Here is a 21,948-nt window from a genome sequence, read left to right as displayed (position 1 = left end):
AGTAGTTGTGGCTCACAGGCTCTAGAGGGCAGGCTCAGTAGGTGTGGCGCACTGGCTTAGTTGCTCCGTGGCATATGGGATCTTTCCGGACCAGGGCTCGAACCTGTGTCCCCTGCATTGGCAGGCAGATTCTTAACCACTGCGTCACCAGAGAAGTCCCTGGAGTTACTTTCATACTTAAGGAAATTATCACCCTTGTATAGAATTCAAGATGAATCCTTGCACTGAATCACTATGGAAAAAATCTTGTAAAAAAATCTCCAACGTCAACAATAACATAAAATGTCTTAACTTCTAAGACAGTGTTCTAATAAAATGTTAGAATTAGATTCCAGTTGAATATCAAATATAAATGAATATATAATAGTGCAGAATTAAAAATTTAACAAGGGTAATTTGGAAACTAACTCACATAATTATCTTAGGATATTACCAAAATAATAAATCAATAAATTTTGAGCAGTAGAACAGATTTTCTACTCTTTGTTAAATCATTGTTTCAGTAAAACTGTTAAAATTAGGAGAGGGAAAATCACATTATTTTATCTGTAGCACCAAGAAAAAATATGACTCTGAAAATATTGTTTAGAAATATAAGGAAATTACAAAGTGTCAAAGTCCTTATCACCGGGAATATCTTCATAGAGAAACATTATTTCTCCCACTAACTGTGTGCATCACAAGAGTTAGAATTATCTTTTTAACTCTTTATATCCCTGGTACCAGCTCAGTACTCGTTCTTCAGAAATTATTTAATGATCAAAGCAATGAATGAATGAATGATTTGTGGGTAAGCCAACATAATATCCTTCATTTATAAAAATGCTGCCATAGAAGGCACACTTCAACATTCTTTTTCAGCCTCAGGTGTAGTAGCTGATTTAGTTAGTTCTAGTCATATCCTTCTATCAAGGTTTTGCTTGTCACATTAACCAGAGAGGTGTGGGATGTAATTTGCCACCATAACTAATGAGACCATTGTCCTACAGGCTTTGTCTCCCCTGGAGTTTTGGGGGTTTGCCTTTGTTAAGGCAGGTCTAGAGTTGGTCTTACTCTAGGTGTTGTCTTTTCTGGGTTCTAACAGCAGTGTTCTGATCTCTGCTCTCTGGCAGGGCTGAACTCGAATATCTTTCTGTACAGCCTCCCCTCAGCATGCTTAGCCCTAGTCTATTCTGCTCTCAATCCTGTAGTAGATGTTCTCCGGTAATTTCCAGGTGGTCTTACCCTGCACTTGATGAATAGCCCAGCCTTCAGCCATAGACTCATGGGTGACCCCAACATGGACTCCTGGGTATCCCTCACTCCCTCATTTCTGTTGTCCTGACTCAGAGATTCCAGCCATTTTAGCTCTCCCCAACTCTGATCTCCATACCCTCAGCTCAATGGAAGCACCATGTTCAGCTCAGATTCCAACTCTCTGTAACACAGTAAGGAAATTATCCCCAAGCAGAATGGGCAATTGTGAGGTACGTCTCAAAGTTTTCTTCCCTAAGAGTAACTGCCTAAAAACACTTGTGTCCTATGTTTCACCCAATTTTATATTTGTTCACAGTGTGAAGGCTAGATCAGTACTAGTACTACATCATGCCTAGGAATAGAACTGAATGTAATGGAGTGGATTGGAATGAATAGAATAGAATAGAATAGAATAGAATAGAATAGGATAGGATAGGATAGGATAGGATAGGATAGGATAGAGGAGGATCATAACAATAATAATGACCTCTCAGGATCATAGTAATAACGAAATAATATAAGTTATATTATGCAAAATTTCCGTCAAAGATTTTGTTTCTATGACCTGAGCACTTTTTTTTTTTTTTTTTTTTTTTTTTTTTTTTTGCAGTACGCAGGCCTCTCACTGTTGTGGCCTTTCCCATTGTGGAGCACAGGCTCCGGACGCACAGGCTCAGCAGCCATGGTTCACGGGTCCAGCCGCCCCGCTGCATGTGGGATCTTCCCAGACCGGGGCACGAACCCATGTCCTCTGCATTGGCAGGCGGACTCCCAACCACTGCACCACCAGGGAAGCCCAACCTGAGCACATTTTTAACAAAGACCTTCATGCAACAATCTTACCTCAGAGGTTCAGGCTTGGAAAGAGAATTGTTTCCAGAATAGATTGAAGGAGGCTCAATGTGAGCACTCATCCGGGAATCAATTCAATCCTGTGAACTTCGGCTAATATCAGTGATGCTGACCCCTGGCTGAACATTAGCATTTCCAGGGCACTTATAAAGGTATCAATGCCCAGCCAATGACATAAGAATCTCTGGGGGTGCAAATTAGGCATAGGTAGCTTTTCAAAGTTTCCCTCCACCTCCCCCAACCCCAAGTGAATCTAATGTGCAGTTAGGTTGAGAATTACTGGGTCTATAAGCCTCAGGTTCTTTATTCGCAAAATAGGACTAATTCCTTGCTCATAAATATAAGGATTAAAAGAGACAATGTCTATAAAGCACTTGGCAATTTTTTTTTCACCCGTGCCATACATGTGGGATCTTAGTTCCCAGAGCAGGGATCGAACCCTCGCCTCCTGCATTGGAATCTCAGAGTCTTAACCATTGGACTGCCAGGGAAGTCCTGGTACATTTTAGCAATTTGATAAAAATCCTTTCCTATCCTCATGCTCCTTCAATTAATTCCCTTACTTTTTACTAATTGCTGGGATACTAGAACTGTTTTCTTCTTAAATAGTGTATTTTCAGTAGGTTTATTTATTTGTTGCTTTTAGTTGAAATGGACCACAGTTTTTGGCAGTGAATCAACCTCAGCCCTCCTGAGGAACACCTTACATTTCCCCACCGGCAACTTCAGTAGGAGAGCTTCCCTAAGCAGAGATAGAGTATTATATAAAAGACACCCCTCCCTCCCCTCTAGCTAGCTAACCCCCCATAACTCCCAGAAAGATTCCCCTTCTCCCTTGAGAATACTATAACTTTTAGTGATTCCCACACCAGTATCTCTTTAAAAGTGCAGATTCCTGGGCCCTGCCCTTAACCTACTGAACTAATCTCAGGAGTTACAACTGTCTTTTTAACAGCCTTTCAGGTGATTCTTACGTGTACTAATGTTTGGGGAACGTTGGCAAGGAGAAAAGCAACAACTGTAAATACAGCCATCAGATAATCCAGGTTAATCTCCTACCTACTGCAGTTTACTCAGAGACCAGGGAGGAAGGTAACACCAAGTTTTCTTTCTTTTTTTTTCTTTTTTTTTTAATCCAATTGCTCTCTACTTTCTAAAAGATTTTTTTGACCTTGAAAATGTTTTTTGCTCCCATAGCGTCTCTTAAATATCATCCAATTCGGCCCCTTGTTTTATAAGAAAGGCTGTGACTTTCCCAAAGTTACCAACCTGGTGGCACCATATTCCTTAAAGTAAATAGCTGCCAACTCTTCTTTTAAAAGACAGAAACGTTTGTGTTGGTGGCTGCATGAAGATACAGTTCTACACACGCCAGAATTTGTGCATACACAGCTCTGCCATCTCTCCTGCCCCCCCCCACCGCCCCTTTAAAGGCAATTTCTTTTCTAAAGTTCAGAAATATATCCCATTTAACAAATTCAGGGAATGGTCAGTAGTCAAGGACAGATTCCCATGCACAGCAGATTTTAAATATATAATTGAGCAAAACTGAGACTTCTACACTGGTTGTAACAGATTTAGAAATGATTTACTTGGAGAGACCTGAGACTGTTAGGGCAAAAGCACCTTACACACAGGTAAATGATTGTCAGAGCCATGGAGACTGCTAAATCACAGTCCTACATTAGTGACACATCGTCCCAGCTAACTGACTCCCAAATGGGTGAGAAAAGTCAGCACAGAGACTTTCAGAAGAACCAACTCAAAGAGCAATGGAAACCAAGAACACTGGTATCATTAGAATAATCCCTTTCACAGTCATAGCTTTGGAATTTGTAAATGTACAGATACAAGGAGCATTATCCATGTTTACTTAACTTGGCTTCCTACTATTATTGCTTTCATTTTTATTCTGAAGTGTTTTTACATTTCTAAAGCTTGATTCATTAAGTAATTGCCATCCTTCTATCTGGGTCATTGGTCATATTTATTGCAAAAGAAAAATACAAATCATTATTCAAGAGCAAATTCCACATATTTTCCACGTCCTAAACTTTTCAACCTCTCTTATTTTGTGCGGGGTTGATTCATTCCAAGGAACAGCACATTCCCCAGAGGTAATCAGACTGAAGCAGGAGAGGAACAGGGTTGGTCTTCAATACAGAGGGCCACAGAGTTTTTGCCATTTGCTGTCCTTAGTATTAGGCCTTGTTTCTGAACATTATTAAGAGGTTTTAAAAATAAGCCTGTGGTTAGATTGGTTAAAATCACCCTGACTTGTAAATTGTGGGGAGAGTTCACACACACACACACACACACACACACACACACACACACTTCCCTTTCCTCTTCTTGTTCACAGAATAATCAGGGCATTGTTTTCAGCTATTCATTTCACTGTTGAAGAAAACATAAATAAAACATGGCAGGATGAATGGATCACACCATTAACTTAAACTGCCCCATACTTGAGAAGAATATACAGTTTACAAAATAATGAGGTGTCTGGAGCATGTACGTAGAAAGTGTTCCTGTTTGTAAATAATGTATACAGCATTGTCCTTGTTTCTTTCACATTCTCATTGTTTTTTCATTCCATTCTTTTTCCACTACAGTCATCATAGAGTCTAGATTATCCTTTTGTAGTTGTGTTCCCTGGGTTGCCATCTAAGCTATTTTTAAAAGCTCATACAACATAAACAATTTAAGATTCTTAAAAGACAAAGGCTATAGGAGGCCCCCAAATGAATGGGAAGAAAGAGTCCTTTCACCTTCTAAACAACCTTTTCCTAGGAAAGCCAGTGGACCCAGGGAGGAAGAGAAGAAGCAGCTGGCATTTACCGAGGGTTTGCTGCCACGCCTTGTATTGGGTACTTTACATACAGACCTCATTTCCCTCACAATAACCTTATAAAATCAAAATTATTATCCCCACTTAACAGATAAAGAACAAAGATTCAGGGGCCTCCCTGGTGGCGCAAGTGGTTGAGAGTCCGCCTGCCGATGCAGGGGATACGGGTTCGTGCCCCGGTCTGGGGGGATCCCATATGCCGCGGAGCGGCTGGGCCCGTGAGCCATGGCCGCTGAGCCTGCGCGTCCGGAGCCTGCGCGTCCGGAGCCTGTGCTCCGCAACGGGGGAGGCCACAACAGTGAGAGGCCCGCATACCGCAAAAAAAAAAAAAAAAAAAAAAAAAAAAGAACAAAGATTCAGAGAGGTGAAATGACTTGCTTGAGATTATAAAACAATAAATGGAAAGGATCTATCCAAATCTAGGCTCGTTTAACTGACTTTAAATGTTATGTGTGTTCTTTCTATACTGCTCAAAGATGAATATCTTTTCCTTTGCAAAGGTATCATAGATTGTTTCCATGGTGTATGGGATTTTTTGTTTGTTTGCTTCTTTGTTGATTGTTTGGGTTTGGGGGGTTTAAGTCCTGTGCATTATCTGATTTTCCTTCAGGAAGAAAGAGAGTTAGAACCTTGGAACTATGGTGCCCTCAAGCCCAGAATGATCACCACCTAATATATACAATGGAAGATTACTCAGCCATAAAGAGAAACGAAATTGAGTTATTTGTAGTGAGGTGGATGGACCTAGAGTCTGTCATACAGAGTGAAGTAAGTCAGAAAGAGAAAGACAAATACCGTATGCTAACACATACATATGGAATTTAAGAAAAAAAATGTCATGAAGAACCTAGGGCTAAGACAGGAATAAAAACACAGACCTACTAGAGAATGGACTTGAGGATATGGGGAGGGGGAAGGGTAAGCTGTGACAAAGTGAGAGTGCGGCATGGACATATATACACTACCAAACGTAAGGTAGATATCTAGTGGGAAGCAGCCGCATAGCACAGGGAGATCAACTCGGTGCATTGTGACCACCTAGAGGGGTGGGATAGGGAGGGTGGGAGGGAGGGAGATGCAAGAGGGAAGAGATATGGGAACATATGTATATGTATAACTGATTCACTTTGTTATAAAGCAGAAACTAACACACCATTGTAAAGCAATTATACTCCAATAAAGATGTAAAAAAAAAATTGTGACATCTACAGAATGAAATGTGCCAATGGAAAAAAAAAGTTATTTGTGATAATCAGTTATCTATTGAGCCCAACTGCTCTTACTTGTGAGGCAGAAAATGAGGCAATCCCAACTAAGACACGCAGGGCCGACGAGACATTTGGACATATATTGACAAAGAGGGCGTGGGTTGAGCCCGTGAGAGAAGGTACAGACGGTGCTGTCTGGATTCCTCTCAGGTACCCACCCACATTCAGACCTTTCATTGTACATTGGGTATTTTCTTACCTTGTTGCTTCTTAGGAAACCCATCACACCAGAAAGTAGAATATCACCATCCTGACAAACAGGAGCCTCAGTGGATTATGGGACCAAAAGAAGACATGTGGGAGCCACCTCTGGGTGAGAAGCAAGGATGTCCTTAGACACAGGTTGTTCTTGCTTTTGTCTTTAACCATGTGATAAACCATGTCATAAAAGAGAATAACAAAATAATGGAACGATATGTCCTTCCACACTGCTGTGGTTTCCCAGAATCCTTCCAACACCCAGTGCAAGTACAGTGGAAAGAGTGTCAACTCTGGAATTGGACTGACCTGGTTTTGCATTTCAGATAAACAATTCATTAGCTAAATTAACCTCTCTGACTGTCTGTCCTCACTTGTAGAACAGGGATAATAGTACCAACCTTACCACATTGTTTTGAGGATTAAAGATAATAGAAGTGAAATGTCTAGAAGATTACTGGTTGGTTATTTTAGCCTAAAGAGTGCCCAGGCCTAAAATCTTAGAGTTTGAAGGAGTCTTGGAGGTCTATTCCAACAGCTTTCTAATGTAGAAATATCTTCTCTCACATCTTTGATAGATACAGTTTGAATACTTTCTGCCTTGGTAGACAATCCGGGCCCACTGTTGGATCTGTAGAGCAAAAATGATGAACTATTGTTCACATATTTGTAGAATTAGAAAACTATCAAGTGAGGTTATTCAAATGGATTCTTTTTATTGGAGAAATTTGTATAGAGTTTTGAGCAAGGTAGAATAAATGAGTTAATGATTTTAAGGGGTGACCACCTAGGGCATGAAGTATATTAAATATCTCAAAAGGAAAATGTTTTTACGCTCACAAAGTAGAACATTAATGCCACAATTAAATTAATATGTGTTTGACTGTCCTGGCAAAACTTTTGTTCAGTTTGAGGTAATAAACTTGTAGGTTTTCTTTTTTATACTTGTTGAAGAAATGACTTCTAAATATGGAAAGATTTGATTAAATAGTCAAAGATTGTCTTTGCTACTTAATTTCTAAAAAATTATGTTGTACCATTCCTGTCCTTGAGCTCTACTCAACATACCCATTCAAAAATTAGAAAATTTGTGTGGAGAAAAGGGAACCCTCCCTGCTGATGGGAATGTAAATTGTACAGCCACTATGGAGAACAGTATGGAGTTTCCCTAAAAAACTAAAAATAGGGCTACCATATGAGCCAGCAATCCCACTCCTGGGCATATACCCAGAGAAAACCATAATTTGAAAAGATACATGCACCCCAATGTTCATTGCAGCACTATTTACAATAGCCAGGACATGGAAACAGCATGGAAATGTCCATCAACAGAGGAATGGATAAAGAAGATGTGATACATATATACAATGGAATATTACTCAGCCATAAGAAAGAACAAAATAATACCATTTGCAGCAACATGGATGGACTTAGAGATTGTCCTACTGAGTGAAGTAAGTCAGACACAGAAAGACAAATATCTTATGATATCGTTTATATGTAGAATCTAAAAAAAGGTTTCAAGTGAACTTATTTACAAAACAGAGTCACAGATGTAGAAAACAAATTTGTGGTTATCAGGGGATGGACTGGGGGAGGGATAAATTGGGAGATTGCAACTAACATATACACACTACTATATATAAAATAGATAACTAATAAGAACCTGCTGTATAGCACAGGGAACTCTACTCAATACTCTGTAATGGCTTATATGGACAAAGAATCTAAAAACAAAAAGAAAAGTGGATACATGTATATGTATAACTGATTCACTTTGCTGTATACCAGAAACTAACACAACATTGTAAATCAACTATACTCTAAAAAAATATTTTTTAAAAATTAGAAAATTACCTTTCAGCAGGACCAGGGTATGTACTCAGAAAACAAACCTTAGTAGACATTCTGGGCTAGTACAACTCAGTTGGGTCCCTGTGTTCAAATGAATACATCATGCCAGAAGGCTGAGTCAGGGGCATAGACAGTCACACATATCCCACAGCCAAAATGCTTGTCAATTTCTAAGACTTGATAAATGTGATCTTTGAAACCCAACTTGACCCTGGGAAAAATGCTTCTGAGATTACACTAAAGCCACCAGATGATAACTGGACCTCACATGCCAGAAACAGGTGGAAAATCTGGACCACCTGTAGATAAACTGTGGATCAGTTACATCTCTTTCAGGAAATGGGTTAAGTTTAGGTGTATCTGCACTTGAGAAAGAGACTAAAGTAGCCATCCTTAGAGGAAAAAAAAAAAAAAGATCACCCTCTTCAAATCACTTGAATAACCTTCATTTGTGCTCTTTATATTTTGCTCACAAATATGACCAAAAAGATAGCTAGTATTAAGGGAATTATAGAAATATAACTTTTTAAAGTTCTAGAAAGTTAATTAGATGTATTTTCTACTTTCAACACATATTTGTTCCAGGGAATAATTTGTAAATTGAAAAAGTAAGTGAGCCTAGTTTTGTATATTTACCCTTCACTTACTATTAAAACTGCCAGTGGTAACAGTTATGTACTATTTGGAAATAGACAATATACTAACAAATTTCACTTAGGTTCTCTATTCCCCATGAAAACTGAATCAAATTTAAGTCTCTCTGCTTAATAGGAGAAAAGAAACAAGGAGCAAAATTCGGTCAAACATTCCAAACATTCAGCTTTACTCAATAGTTTGGTTTTAGTTTTGTTTTGGGGGGCATTATTTATACACAGTAAAATGTATAAATCCATAGTGGGCAGTTTAAGAAATTTTTACTTATATTTATACCCAGTAGCCACCAGCCAGATCAGGATATGAAAAATTTTCATCACCTCAGAAAGATCACTCATACCCCTTCCCACTCAAAGTTTTGCCCACTTCTATAATGTAACTTGACTTTTCTCCACACTTTTCATTTATTCCTTTGTTTGAAAAATGATGAGAGCTTCATTCAATAATTCATTATTAGCACAAATTCAGTGTTAATCACTAGGAATATAAACATGAAAACTGATATGCCCTTGCCTTCAAGTTTTTTCAGTCTTTTTGACTTTAGAATTCCGATGAAGTGTATTTTCAATATTTAAAGCACATCTTTTCAAGGTGTTCAAAATCATTTATCATCAGGAAATGCAAACCAAAACCACCATGAGATATCACATCACATCTGTTAGAAAAACTATTATCAAAAAACAAAAGATAAATATTAATGGGGATGTAGAGAGAGGAGAACCCTTGTGCACTGTTGATGGGCATATATATTGATACAGCCACTATGGAAAACAATACAGAGGTTCCTCAAAAAATTAAAAATAGAACTTTCATATAATACAGCAGAGGTCCCCAACCCCCAGACCACAGACCAGTACCGGTCCATGGCCTGTTAGGAACCAAGCCAAAAGGCAGGAGGTGATCCAAGGGCAAGAGAGCAAGACTTCATCTGTATTTACAGCCACTCCCCATCACCCTCATTACCGCCTGAGCTCCGCCTCCTGTCAGATCAGCGGCAGCATTAGAGTCTCATAGGAGCGTGAACTCTACTGTGAACTGTGCATGCACATGCGAGGGATCTAGGCTGCGTGCTCTTTACGAGAATCTAATGCCTGATGATCTGAGGTGGAGCTGAGGCAGTGATGTTAGTGCTGGGGAGCGGCTGCAAATACAGATTATCATTAACAGAGAGGTTTGACTGCACAGAGACCATAATAAATCAATTGTTTGCAGACTCTTATCGAAAACCTATCAGTGAGTGGCAAGTGAAAACAAGCTCAGGGCTCCCACTGATTCTGCATTATGGTGAGTTGTATAATTATTTCATTACATATTACAATGTCCTAATAATAGAAATAAAGTGCACAATAAATGTAATACACTTGAATCAGCCCGAAACCATCCCCACCCCACCCCTGTCCCGGTCCATGGAAAAATTGTCTTCTACGAAACCAGTCCCTGGTGCCAAAAATGCTGGGGACCACTGTAATACAGCAAGTCCATGTCTGGGTATATAGCCAAAGGAAGCAAAATCAGTATCTTGAGCTATTCACACTCCCGTGTTCATTGCAACGTTATTCACAGTAGCCGAGACATGACAAATGAATGGATAAAGAAAATGTGTTAGATATATACGAAGTAATATTATTCAGTCATAAAAAAGAAAGAAATCCTGCCATTTGTAACAACATGGATGAAACTGAAGGGCATTATGCTAAGTGAAATAAATCAAGCAGAGAAAGACAAACACTGTATGGTATCACTTCCATGTGGAATGCTAAAAAAAAAAAAGGACAAACTCATAAAAACAGAGTAAAATGGTAGCTGTCTGGAGTGGGGGTTTGGGAGAAATGGGGAAATGTTAGTTAAAAGATATAAATTTTCAAATATAAGATGAATAAGTCCTGAAGATCTAATGTATAGCATAGTGACTATAGTCAATAATACTGTACTGCATATTTGAAAGTTGCTAATCTAATATTCAGTATAATGATTATAGTTAACAATACTGTATTATATACTTGAAATGTGCTGAGAGTAAATCTTTAGCATTCTCACCACAACCAAAAAAAGGTAACTAACAACATGAGGTGATGGATGTGTTAATTAACTTGATTGTAGTATTTCTCAATGTATGCATATCATCATGGTGTACACTTTAACATATACAGGTTTATTTGTCAATTATACCTCGATAAAGCTGGGGTTGAGCGTGGAGTAACACCTTTCAATAATGAAAAAATTCCTGGATCAGGTATCCCACTGCAGATGTGGACTAGATTAACCACCAGAAATGTTGGTATCTACCCCACAAACAACTATATCTACCCCAGAACAATAGCTTCCTTCTTCTTTTTATTCATTTTAGATTTATTTTTCACTGAGATAACATTGGTGTATAACATTATGTAAGTTTCATGTGTACAACATTATATTTCCATTTCTGTATACTCTATAGCCTGCTCACCACCAAAAATTTTGTTTTCATCCATAAATATATAGTTGATACCCTTTACCCATTTCACCATCACCATCCCCACCCTACCTCTTCCCCTCTGGTAACCACTACTCTCTTCTCTGTATCTATATGTTTGCTTTTGTTTGGTTTGGTTTGTTCATTTTTTTGTTTTTTATTTTTTGTTTGTTTGTTTCTTATATTCCACATGTGAATGAAATCATACTGCACTTGTCTTTCTCCATCTGACTTATTTCCCTTAGCATAATACCCTTATGGTCCATCCATGTTGTCTCAAATGGCAAGATTTCTCGTTTTTACAGCTGAGTAGTGTTCCATCATATATATATGCACACCTTCTTTATCCATTCATTCATTGCTGAGCCCTTGGGTTGTTTCCATATCTTGGCTTCTGTAAATAATGCCGCAACAAACACAGGGCTGCATATATCTTTTTAAATTAGTGTTTTCATATACTTCAGATAAATACCCAGAAGTGGGTTATCTGCAACATATGGTAGTCCTATTCTTAATTTTTTGAGGAATCGCCATACTGTTTTCCGTAGTGGCTGCACCAATTTACATTCCCACCAACAGTGCATGAGTGTTCTTTTTTCTCCAGATCCTTGCCAAAACTTGTTACTTCTTGCCTTTTTGATAATAGTCATTCTAATAGGTATGATGTGATATCTTATTGTGCTTTGACTTGAATTTCCCTAATAATTAGTCATGTTGAACATCTCTTCATGTGTCTGTTCGCCATCTGTATGTCTTCTTCAGAAAAAATGTCTATTCAGCTCCCCTGCCCATTTTTTAGTGAAGTTAAAATGAGTTGTTTGGTTTTGTTGTTGTTGTTGAGTTGTTTGAGTTCTTTATATATTTTGGATATTAACCCCTTATCAGATATAATACAATTTAATACATTTTGAGTTGATTTTTGTGTATGCTATGAGATAGTGGTCTAGTTTGATTTTTTTGCTGTGGCCATCTAGTTTTCCAAGCACTATTTTCTATTTTTTATAAAGTTATTTATTTATTTATTTTTGGCTGTGATGGGTCTTCGTTGCTGTGCATGGGCTTTCTCTAGTTGCAGTGAGCGGGGGCTACTCTTCGTTGTTTCTCATTGTCGTGGCTTCTCTTGTTGCGGAGCACCAGCTCTAGGCGTGCAGGCTTCGGTAGTTGTGGCTTGTGGGCTTAGTTGCTCCACAGCATGTGGGATCTTCCTGGGCCAGGGCTCGAAGCTGTGTCCCTTGCATTGGCAGGCAGATTCTTAACCACTGAGCCACCAGGGAAGCCACCCAAACACCATTTTTTGAGGACACTATCCTTTTTCCATTGTATGTTCTTTGCTCCTTTGTTGTAAATTAATTGTCCATATATGTGTGGGTTTATTTCTGAGCTCTCAGTTCTGTTACATTGACCTATGTATCTGTTTTTCTACCAATACCATGCTGTTTTGATTACTATGACTTTGTAATATAGTTTGAAATTGGAGTGTGTCTTACTTCCAGGTTTATTATTTTTTCTCAGGATTTCTTTGGCTTTTCATGGTCTTTTGTGGATCCATATGAATGTGAGAATTTGGAGTTCTGTTTCTGTGAAAAATGTCCTTGGGATTTTGATAGGGATTGCGTTGAATCTATAGGTTGCTTTAGGTAATATGGACATTTTAATAATGTTAATTCTTCAATCCATGAGCTTTCATTTCTTTGTGTCTTCTTCAATTTCTTTCAACAATGTCTTATAGTTTTCAGTGTACAGGTTTTTACCTCCTTGGTTGTATTTATTCCTAGGTTATTTCATTATTTTTGTTGTAATTGTAAATGGGATTGTTTTCTTAATTTCTCTTTCTGCTAATTCATTGTTAGTGTACAAAAATGCAACATACTTTATGTTGATTTTATATCCTGCAACTTTACTGTATTTGTTTACTATTTCTAAGTTTTTTGGTGGATTTCTTTTTTTGATAGGTAAGAAGTATATATTAATATCTTTTGTAAAGAGGTTTTGGGAAAATGAGGCTTGTGAGGATGGTTGTATTCCAGGTCTGGGGCAAGTTCCTGGGACAGGCTGCCAAGTGAGGTTCCTTGGCTTTTCCCAGAAAAGAATTCAAGAGCAAGCCATAGTAAAGTGAAAGCAAAGATACACATTCCATAGGCAGAATGTGGTCTGCCTCAGAAGGTGAGAGCAGCCCTGGGAGAAACACACTCCACAGACAGAGTGTGGGCCATCTCAGAAGGTGAGAGCAGCCTGGTGGGGTCTTTAGAGTTTTCTATATATAAAATTATGTTACCCACAAATAGTGACAGTTCTACTTCTTCCTTTCCAATTTTGATGCCTTTTATTTTTTTTTCTTGCCTACCTACTCTGGCTAAGACTTCTAATACTATGGTGAATAAGAGTGGGCATCCTCATCTTTTTCCTGATTTTAGAGGGATAGCTTTCAGCTTTTCACCATTGAGTATGTTGTTAGCTGTGGGTTTGTCATATATGGCCTTTATTATGTTGAGGTATGTTCCTTCTATACCCACTTTATTGAGAGTTTTTATCATAAATAGGTGATGAGTCTTGTCAAATGTATTTTCTGCACCTATTGAGATGATCATAAGGTTTTTGTTATCCTTCATTTTGTTAATGTGATGTACCATGTTTATTGATTTGTGAATCTTGAACCATTCTTTCATCCTTGGAATAAAGTCCACTTGATTATGGTGTGTGATTCTTTGAATGTATTGTTGTATTTAGTTTGCTAATGAGTTAGGAAGCATTCCTTCCTCTTCAATTTTTTCAAATAGTTTGAGAAGGATAGGTGTTAGCTCTTCTCTAAACATTTGGTAGAATTCACCTGTGAAGCCATCTGGTCCTGGACTTTTGTTTTATGGGGAAGCTTTTTAATTACTGTTTCAGTTCTTGTACAAGTGATCAGCCTGTTCAGATTTTCTATTTCTTTATCATTCAGTCTTGGAAGGCTGTATGATTCTAACAATTTGTCCATTTCTTCCAGGTTGTCCAATTTGTTGGCATGTAGCTGTTCATAATATTCTCTTAAAGAACCTTTGTATTTCTGTGATATCTATTGTTATTTCTCCTCTTTTGTTTCTGATTTTATTTATCAGAGTTTTCTCTCTTCTTAGTGAGTCTAGCTAAAGTTTGTCAATTTTGTTTATCTTTTCAAAGAACCAACTCTTAGTTTCATTGATCTTTTCTATGGTTTGTTTGTTCATTTGTTTGTTTTTAGTCTCTATTTCATTTATTTCCACTCTGGTCTTTATCGTTTTCTTTCTTCTACTGACTTTGGGCTTTGTGTGTTCTTCTTCTTCTTCTTCTTCTTCTTCTTTTTTTTTTTGGTACGCAGGCCTCTCACTGTTGCGGAGCACAGGCTCCGGACACGCAGGCCCAGCGGCCATGGCTCACAGGCCCAGCCACTCTGCAGCATGTGGGATCTTCCCGGACTGGGGCACGAACCCATGTCCCCTGCATTGGCAGGCGGACTCTCAACCACTGCACCACCAGGAAAGCCCATGTGTTCTTCTTTGTATAGTTCCTTTAAGTGTAAAGTTAGATTGTTTATTTGAGTTTTTTGTTCATTTGTTTCTTGAACTAAGCCTGTATTGCTACAAACTTCCCTCTTAGTACCATTTTTGCTTCATCCCATAGAATTTGATATTTGGTATTTTCATTTTCATTTGTTTTCAGGTAATTTTTGATTCCTCCTTAGATTTCTTCATTGACCCAATAGTTGTTGAGTACCAGGTTGTTCAGTCTTTACATATTTGTGATTTTTTTTAAAGCTTTCTTCTTGTAGTTGATTTCTAGTTCCATACCATTGTGATTGGGAAAGATGCTTGATATGATTTCAAACTTCTTAAACTTATTGAGACTTGTTTTCTGACTGAACATATAGTCTATCTTTGAGAAAGTTCTATGTGCCCTTGAGAAGAATGTGTATTCTGCTGCATTAGGATGGAATGTTCTGTACAAATCTATAAATCCATCTGGTCTAATGTTTCATTTAAAACTGCTGTTTCCTTGTTGACTTTCTGTCTGGATGATCTGGTCACTGAAGTAGGGTGTTAACGTTCTCTACTATTACTGTGTTGCTGTCAGTTTTTCCCTTTAGGTCTGTTAATAATTGTTTTATATATTTTGGTGCTCCTATGTTAACCTTTTTACTTTCTTGCTTTCTTTTTCTTACTTTTTTTTTCCATGTGCAGGGTTTGTCATTTGCAAATACTTTTTTAACATCAGTTATGCTTAAACTATTCTCCTATCCAGAATTTGCACTGGCCTTCCTGTATTTACTACTTTACTTACTTCTTCTTTTGCCCTTTCTCAAATTAGTCTTTGCTCTTTCAGTTGCTCCAGAACCTATTTTCTGACTAGGTAAATATACCCTCAGAGTTCAAACAACAGAATCTTGTAAAATAGTGGTAAATAAGGAGGAGCAGTAAATAAAATTGCTTGTCAACCCCACTGTCTCAGGCTCATATTTAGTAACTACACATGTTTGCCTGGAATTATTTTCATGGCTCTATCATTTTCAGTGTTAGAATAACAAACTTCTTTAGAGTGTTTTGATTTTATTTGTCCCTCTAGTTTGTGTTCATGGTTCTTTCTCTCCCACCTTTAGTTGAGTGTTTAATTAATTGCTTTGCTTCTACTCTGTCATGTAGGACTAAAGATTCGCTTCAAAGTAGGAATTTGACACCACCTATTTTTTCCAAATAGATTAGTATTCATTATTGTTAACTCAGACTATAATAATTTGAGTAAGTAGTGATCTGAGAAGTGTTTCTTAATTTTAAAATATTTGGAAAGGGTTTAGTTTTGTTTTAAATTATACTATTTATTTCTGGTTTATTATCCTGCAGTCAGAGAATGTGGTTCACTTTTCAAGGCTTTTTGTGTATGCATATGAAAACAATTATATGACCAACTTTTCGAAATATTCCATGAACACCTGAGAAGAATTATAGTCTATTTTATTTACTGTATTATTATCAATTCATCCTCATAACTTACATTATTCAGATTCTGTACACACTTATTTTGGAGTAGGGGGCAGGAAGGAGGCTCTGGGAAGACTGAGAGATTAAATTATTGCTCCTGTCAATTTTTCCTCTCATTTGTAAAATTTCTTTCCATGTATCTTTCTCCATTGTTATTCAGCAATATAAATTTAATCTGGTTAATGATTTTGTTGTATAAAATATTGTTACCCCTGTTTTCTTTTTAGTTATATTTGTTGATAAACCTTGGCTATTGTTATTTTGTAGGTTAGTCAACTGAGTATCTAGGACACCTTTATCTAAGAGTCTTTAAATCAGTTTTATTTACTGATAAAATGAATGTGTTCAATCTTTTAAAATCTTGTTTGTGAATACTTTTTATGCTTCCTTATTGTATCTTGGGTGTTTTGTTTTTACTCTATAATATATATTACCCCAAGGAGTAAGAGTTCCTCTCTGCTCTCCATGCCAAAAATTTTACATGCTATGAAGAGTCCTGTCCCAAAATAGAGTGCCATGACCGGACAAGTAAATCTGCCCAGTTTTGAGGTTCAATAGCTTGTCCATTTGGCTCTCACCTTAAGTTATTGTAATGGGTCAAACTGTGTACCCCCAAAAGATATTTTGAAGTCCTAACCCTAAGTACCTGCGAATATGACCTCACTTGGAAATAGGGTCTTTGCAGATGTAATCAAGTTGAGGTCATTAGGGTGGTCCCAAATCCAGTACAACTGGTGTCTGTATAAGAAGGGTAAAGACACAGGGAGAAGATGGCCATGTGACAATGGAGGCAGAAATTGGAGCAATGCATCTACAAGCCAAGGAATGCCAAAGGTTGCTGGCAAATACCGGAAGCTAAAAGAGGCAAGGAAGGATTTGCCCATATGGGTTTCAGAGGTAGCATGGCGTGGCCAACAGCTTGATTTCAGACTTCTAACCTCAAGAAATGTGGGACAACACATTTCTGTTCTTTTAAGCCACCCAGTTTATGATTCTTTGTTTCAGCAGCCTTACAGAACTAATACACTTATGTTCTACAATTTAGACTTTATCAGTAATAAAGGTAATTTTGGTGCCCTGCCCCCCACCCTTTGTTGTCTTATTTTTCAGTTGGCTCAGAACTTAGGTAGGCCCCTGAAAATCTCAACATTTTGGTGCGATGGCTGGAAAATTTGGAAAACAAAACCAAAAAAACAGGAAAGGTGTTTAGTAAACCAAACTTCAAATTCAACAGAATCTTCCTGAATGGAGCCAAAGAGAACAGGGAAAGAAAACCCTACAGGCTTGCCCTACATTGTAGAAAACAATACAGCAGAAAGAAATGCCACATGTGGCCTGCAATATTCAAATGCAGAAGAAAGAGAGTGTCTTGAAGCAGAAGTATATTTTTCCTCATCGGGTCCCAGGGATAGAAGCTTCAGAAACATCAGCAGCAGCTGCAGTTCAGGAATTTGCTGAAAGGGACTGTCAGGCTGAAACAGACATGGGAACCGAGGAAGCAAATCTACATTTTCCAAGAAGAGTGTTTCAAATATCTCTCGCTGACAGAGGAGCTGGTATGCAGGGTAGCTTTTCCCCAAGATGTGGTAAATACACAGATCAAAATCAACCTCTTTCTGGGAAATTTCTCTCAACTGATTTTAAGTTTTAGGTTATCATTCCAGACAATTAACATAAATTAACTGACCCATAAATAAAACCAAGATTTTCTTCTTCATCCTGATACCTTGAGCTTCTACTGTGGTCTTTGGCAACCCTAAGTACAGGAATGGTAGGAACATTGTTTTGCCTGGAATGACTGATTTGGGGTCTGTGAACTGCTTATTTTTATACACTCGTGTGAGGCCAGAACTGTGATGATCTCATGGATTGTTAACTATTTAGACTTGTGTTCAACTGTAACATGGGACAGTGGCCAAAACAGTGAAGAACAAGGACAGCAGTTCCTGTTCACTTTTTTCTACCCACTGCCACCTTGGGTCCCTCTCAGGGATCTAGACAGTTGGGGAGGAGACAGGAGAGGACCCAAGAGGAAGATATAGAGCTTTCTGCCAACACAGACTTGTGGGGACTCTATAACTCTATCTGCATTCCAAGCTGACATGTGGATAATATAATTTTGAAGTATTTGGAAAGCTTTCCTTAATATCTAACCCAAATCCTTTCTGCTGCTAGATAAGCATATTCAATGGCTACTTTCTTTTTCTTTCATTTTGAGGAAATGGGCATAATATACATCCCTATCAATACAACCCTTACATCCATATTAAACTTTTGAATGAAAGTCACAACTAGTGACACTCAGACTGCTTTGCTTGATTGGTACACTTTACAAAATAAATAAGCACATTTGAATGGCTTTAGTCATGGGCCACATTCTCCAGGCCAACCATATACCCCATTGCCCTTATTGTTACAATGAACCTGATTTACACTTTTGTGTTGTCTGCTGGCCCCTGTAGGCTTGTGAGTTTGCCAGCTATGCTTAACAGTTTTCAAAGTCATTTCACCTATATTGTTTACCTTGCTCTTCACAACAGCCCCACAGGAGGGTTACACTAGTTACTGTCATTCTCCCTTTTCAGATGAAGAAATTCAGGATCTAAGGGGTTAACTGACTTGCTGAAAGTTATCACACAATTAGTTAATGGTAGATCTAGAGTCAGCGTTTTTTTTTTTTTTTTACCATAAAGCACTGCCATTCTAAGCAAATAGAGTATTCCAATCACCTTTTTCTCCATTGCTTTAAGTTTTCACACATAGTTGTTAGAATATTGAAAGGTATAATAAATGATTGAACAGTTGTGAGAGAAAAAAGGCATTATTACAGTTGTTCGCTTAATGTTTTCAATGAAGTAAAATCACATGCTGTGACTATTTACAATAGCCAAGACATGGAAATAACCTAAATATCCATCAACAGATAAATGGATAAAGAAGATGTGATACACACACACACACACACACACACACACAATGGAATACTACTCAGCCATAAAAAAGAATGAAATCATGCCATTTGCAGCAATATGGATGGACCTAGAGATTAGCATACTGAGTGAAGTAAATCAGAAAGAGAGAGAAAAATACCATATGATATCCCTTATATGTGGAATCTAAAATATGATGCAAATGAATTTATCTATGAAACAGAAACAGACTCACAGACATAGAGAACAGACTTGTGGTTGCCAAGGGGAGAGGGTCAGGGAGGGATGCATTGGGAGCTGGGGTTAGCAGGTATAAACTAGCATATATAGAATGGATGAACAACAAGATCCTACTGTATAGCACAGGGAACTGTATTCAATGTCCTGTGATAAATCATAATGGAAAAAAATATGAAAAAGAATGTGTGTGTGTATATATATATATATATATATATATATACACATTTTTTTCTTATTCTTATACATATATATGTATAACTGAATCACTCTTCTGTACAGTAGAAATTAACACAACATTGTAAATCAACTATACTTCAATAAAATAAATTTTAAATGAAATAAAATAAAATCACGTGCTGTGAATAATTTGTGGAGATGTCCTAGGCAAACACATTATGAGAACTATAAAAATGATGTATTGCTATCTTAATTACTCAAGCATTGTTCTTTGTGGAGAGATTCCCAATTCTAGTCAGCTACCTTAGTTTACCTTTAGTTGCCAAGTAGAGCCACCTACATTTACAGTAAGGTAGCTAGAGAAGAGAAGATCTGGTCAGGGATCAGGAAAGATGCTGGAAAGTCTTTAGAAATTTTGAGGGCTCAGTTACCCCTCTAAAGGCCTCACCAGAACAGCCCTCAGCTTTTTGAGCCCAGAATTATAGTAAATGGATCTTCTTTATCATCACCAAATGAGGACAAAACTGCTCCCTTTCTTGAGATGACTTAACTCTGAAACTGAAGATCTGCTGAGAATCTGCAAAGTTCTTTTTGTAAAATGTTAGTGCTTTGAAATACTTAACATCTGTAAAATAATGAGGAATTTAACTTGAAAAAATTGTGGTCCAAAGAACTGGGTGATGTGGATGGACCTAGAGTCTGTCATACAGACTGAAGTAAGCCAGAAAGAGAAAAACAAATATCGTATATTAATGCATATATGTGGAATCTTGAAAAACTGGTACAGATGAACCTATTTGCAGGGCAGGAATAGAGACATAGATGTAGAGAACAGACATGTGGACTCAGATGGGGAGGGGAGGGTGGGATGAATTGGGAGATTAGGTTTGACATCAATACACTACCATGTGTAAAATAGATAGCTAGTGAGAACCTGCTGTATAACACAGGAGATCAGTTCAGTGCTCTGTGATGACCTAGAGGGGTGGGATGTGGGGGAGGGTGGGAGGGAGGCTCAAGAGGGAGGGGATATATGTATACATATAGCTGATTCACTTCATTGTACAGCAGAAACTAACACAATATTTTAAAGCAATTATACTCCAATAAAAAGAAGTTTAAAAAAATAAATAAATAAAAAGAGAGGAAGACTCTGAAGCAGTATACCCCACTGGGGAAGAGTCATTGATCACTGATATTGTTTAGAAATGCTGGTCTGTGGTTGTAATAAAAGCAGACGGGCATTTAGTTGTCTTTAAGTTTCTCCACAGACATTGCAGCCTCTTACTGCCTGAACCCAAGGTGAACTCCTTCCACTCACCCACCCCCAGGCACTCCACTGCAAAAGAAGAACGATACCTTGATTAAATTCTAGACACTACAAATGGTGCCTTGGGTTCTCTATAGTAATGATGACAAATACCAATGGAAATACAGATCTTGTGGAACTTATAATAAAAGTTTAATTTAATTTTCTCCCAGCTTTATTGAGATATAATAAACATCTGGTTTAATTTTTAAATTAATCACTTAGTTATTACATAAATGAGCTTCAAAAGAAAAAAGGTGAAATAGTCTAACCTATTTAATGGAAAAAATATTAAATGCTTAAAATTTTTATATTACAGTCTATAAATGGAGGAGTTGAAAAACATGTAGTTCCTGCCTTTAAGGGACTTTAGGGGCCATTTTGATGAAAGAGATGACAGTTATTATAAAAGAGCTTTCCTATACCACAAAAAATAAAGAATTTAAACATTTGAGAAAATATGAAAAGTTCCTGTAAAAACACCAGAATGAACACCTCTTAATAGTACATACATAATTTATTACTAATACAATTAGGTTTAAATCATTTCCATTTCTGTTACTTGGACTAGGTGTGTATATATGTGGAAGGAAAGAGAGAGAGGAAAAAAGAGAGCATTTATACAAAAACTGAACTGCTTAAGCTGTATATGGATGCAATTAAATAGACAACAGTTCTTGGAGAAAGTAGCAGTTGAATCTATTGAATTAACATTAGAAATAAATAAAAATGGGCACTTTTTCCTGAATCAGACAGACCTATAATCACAGTTGTACATAATGATTGAATTTAAAGGTTAAGCAAGATGGTTCTCTGTACAAACTTACCTTTATAATTGTACCACTCTTTCAAAAAGCATTTGTAAAAATATGACTATTTAAACAATACAGAAAATACATATACTAATACCTTAACAGAGTTTACACTTTATCTCAG

The sequence above is a fragment of the Mesoplodon densirostris genome, chromosome 17 (genome assembly GCF_025265405.1).
Source record: "Mesoplodon densirostris isolate mMesDen1 chromosome 17, mMesDen1 primary haplotype, whole genome shotgun sequence".
NCBI lineage: Eukaryota > Metazoa > Chordata > Mammalia > Artiodactyla > Ziphiidae > Mesoplodon > Mesoplodon densirostris.
The sequence above is the reverse complement of the archived record's forward strand: the minus strand, read 5'-3'. Positions refer to the sequence as shown.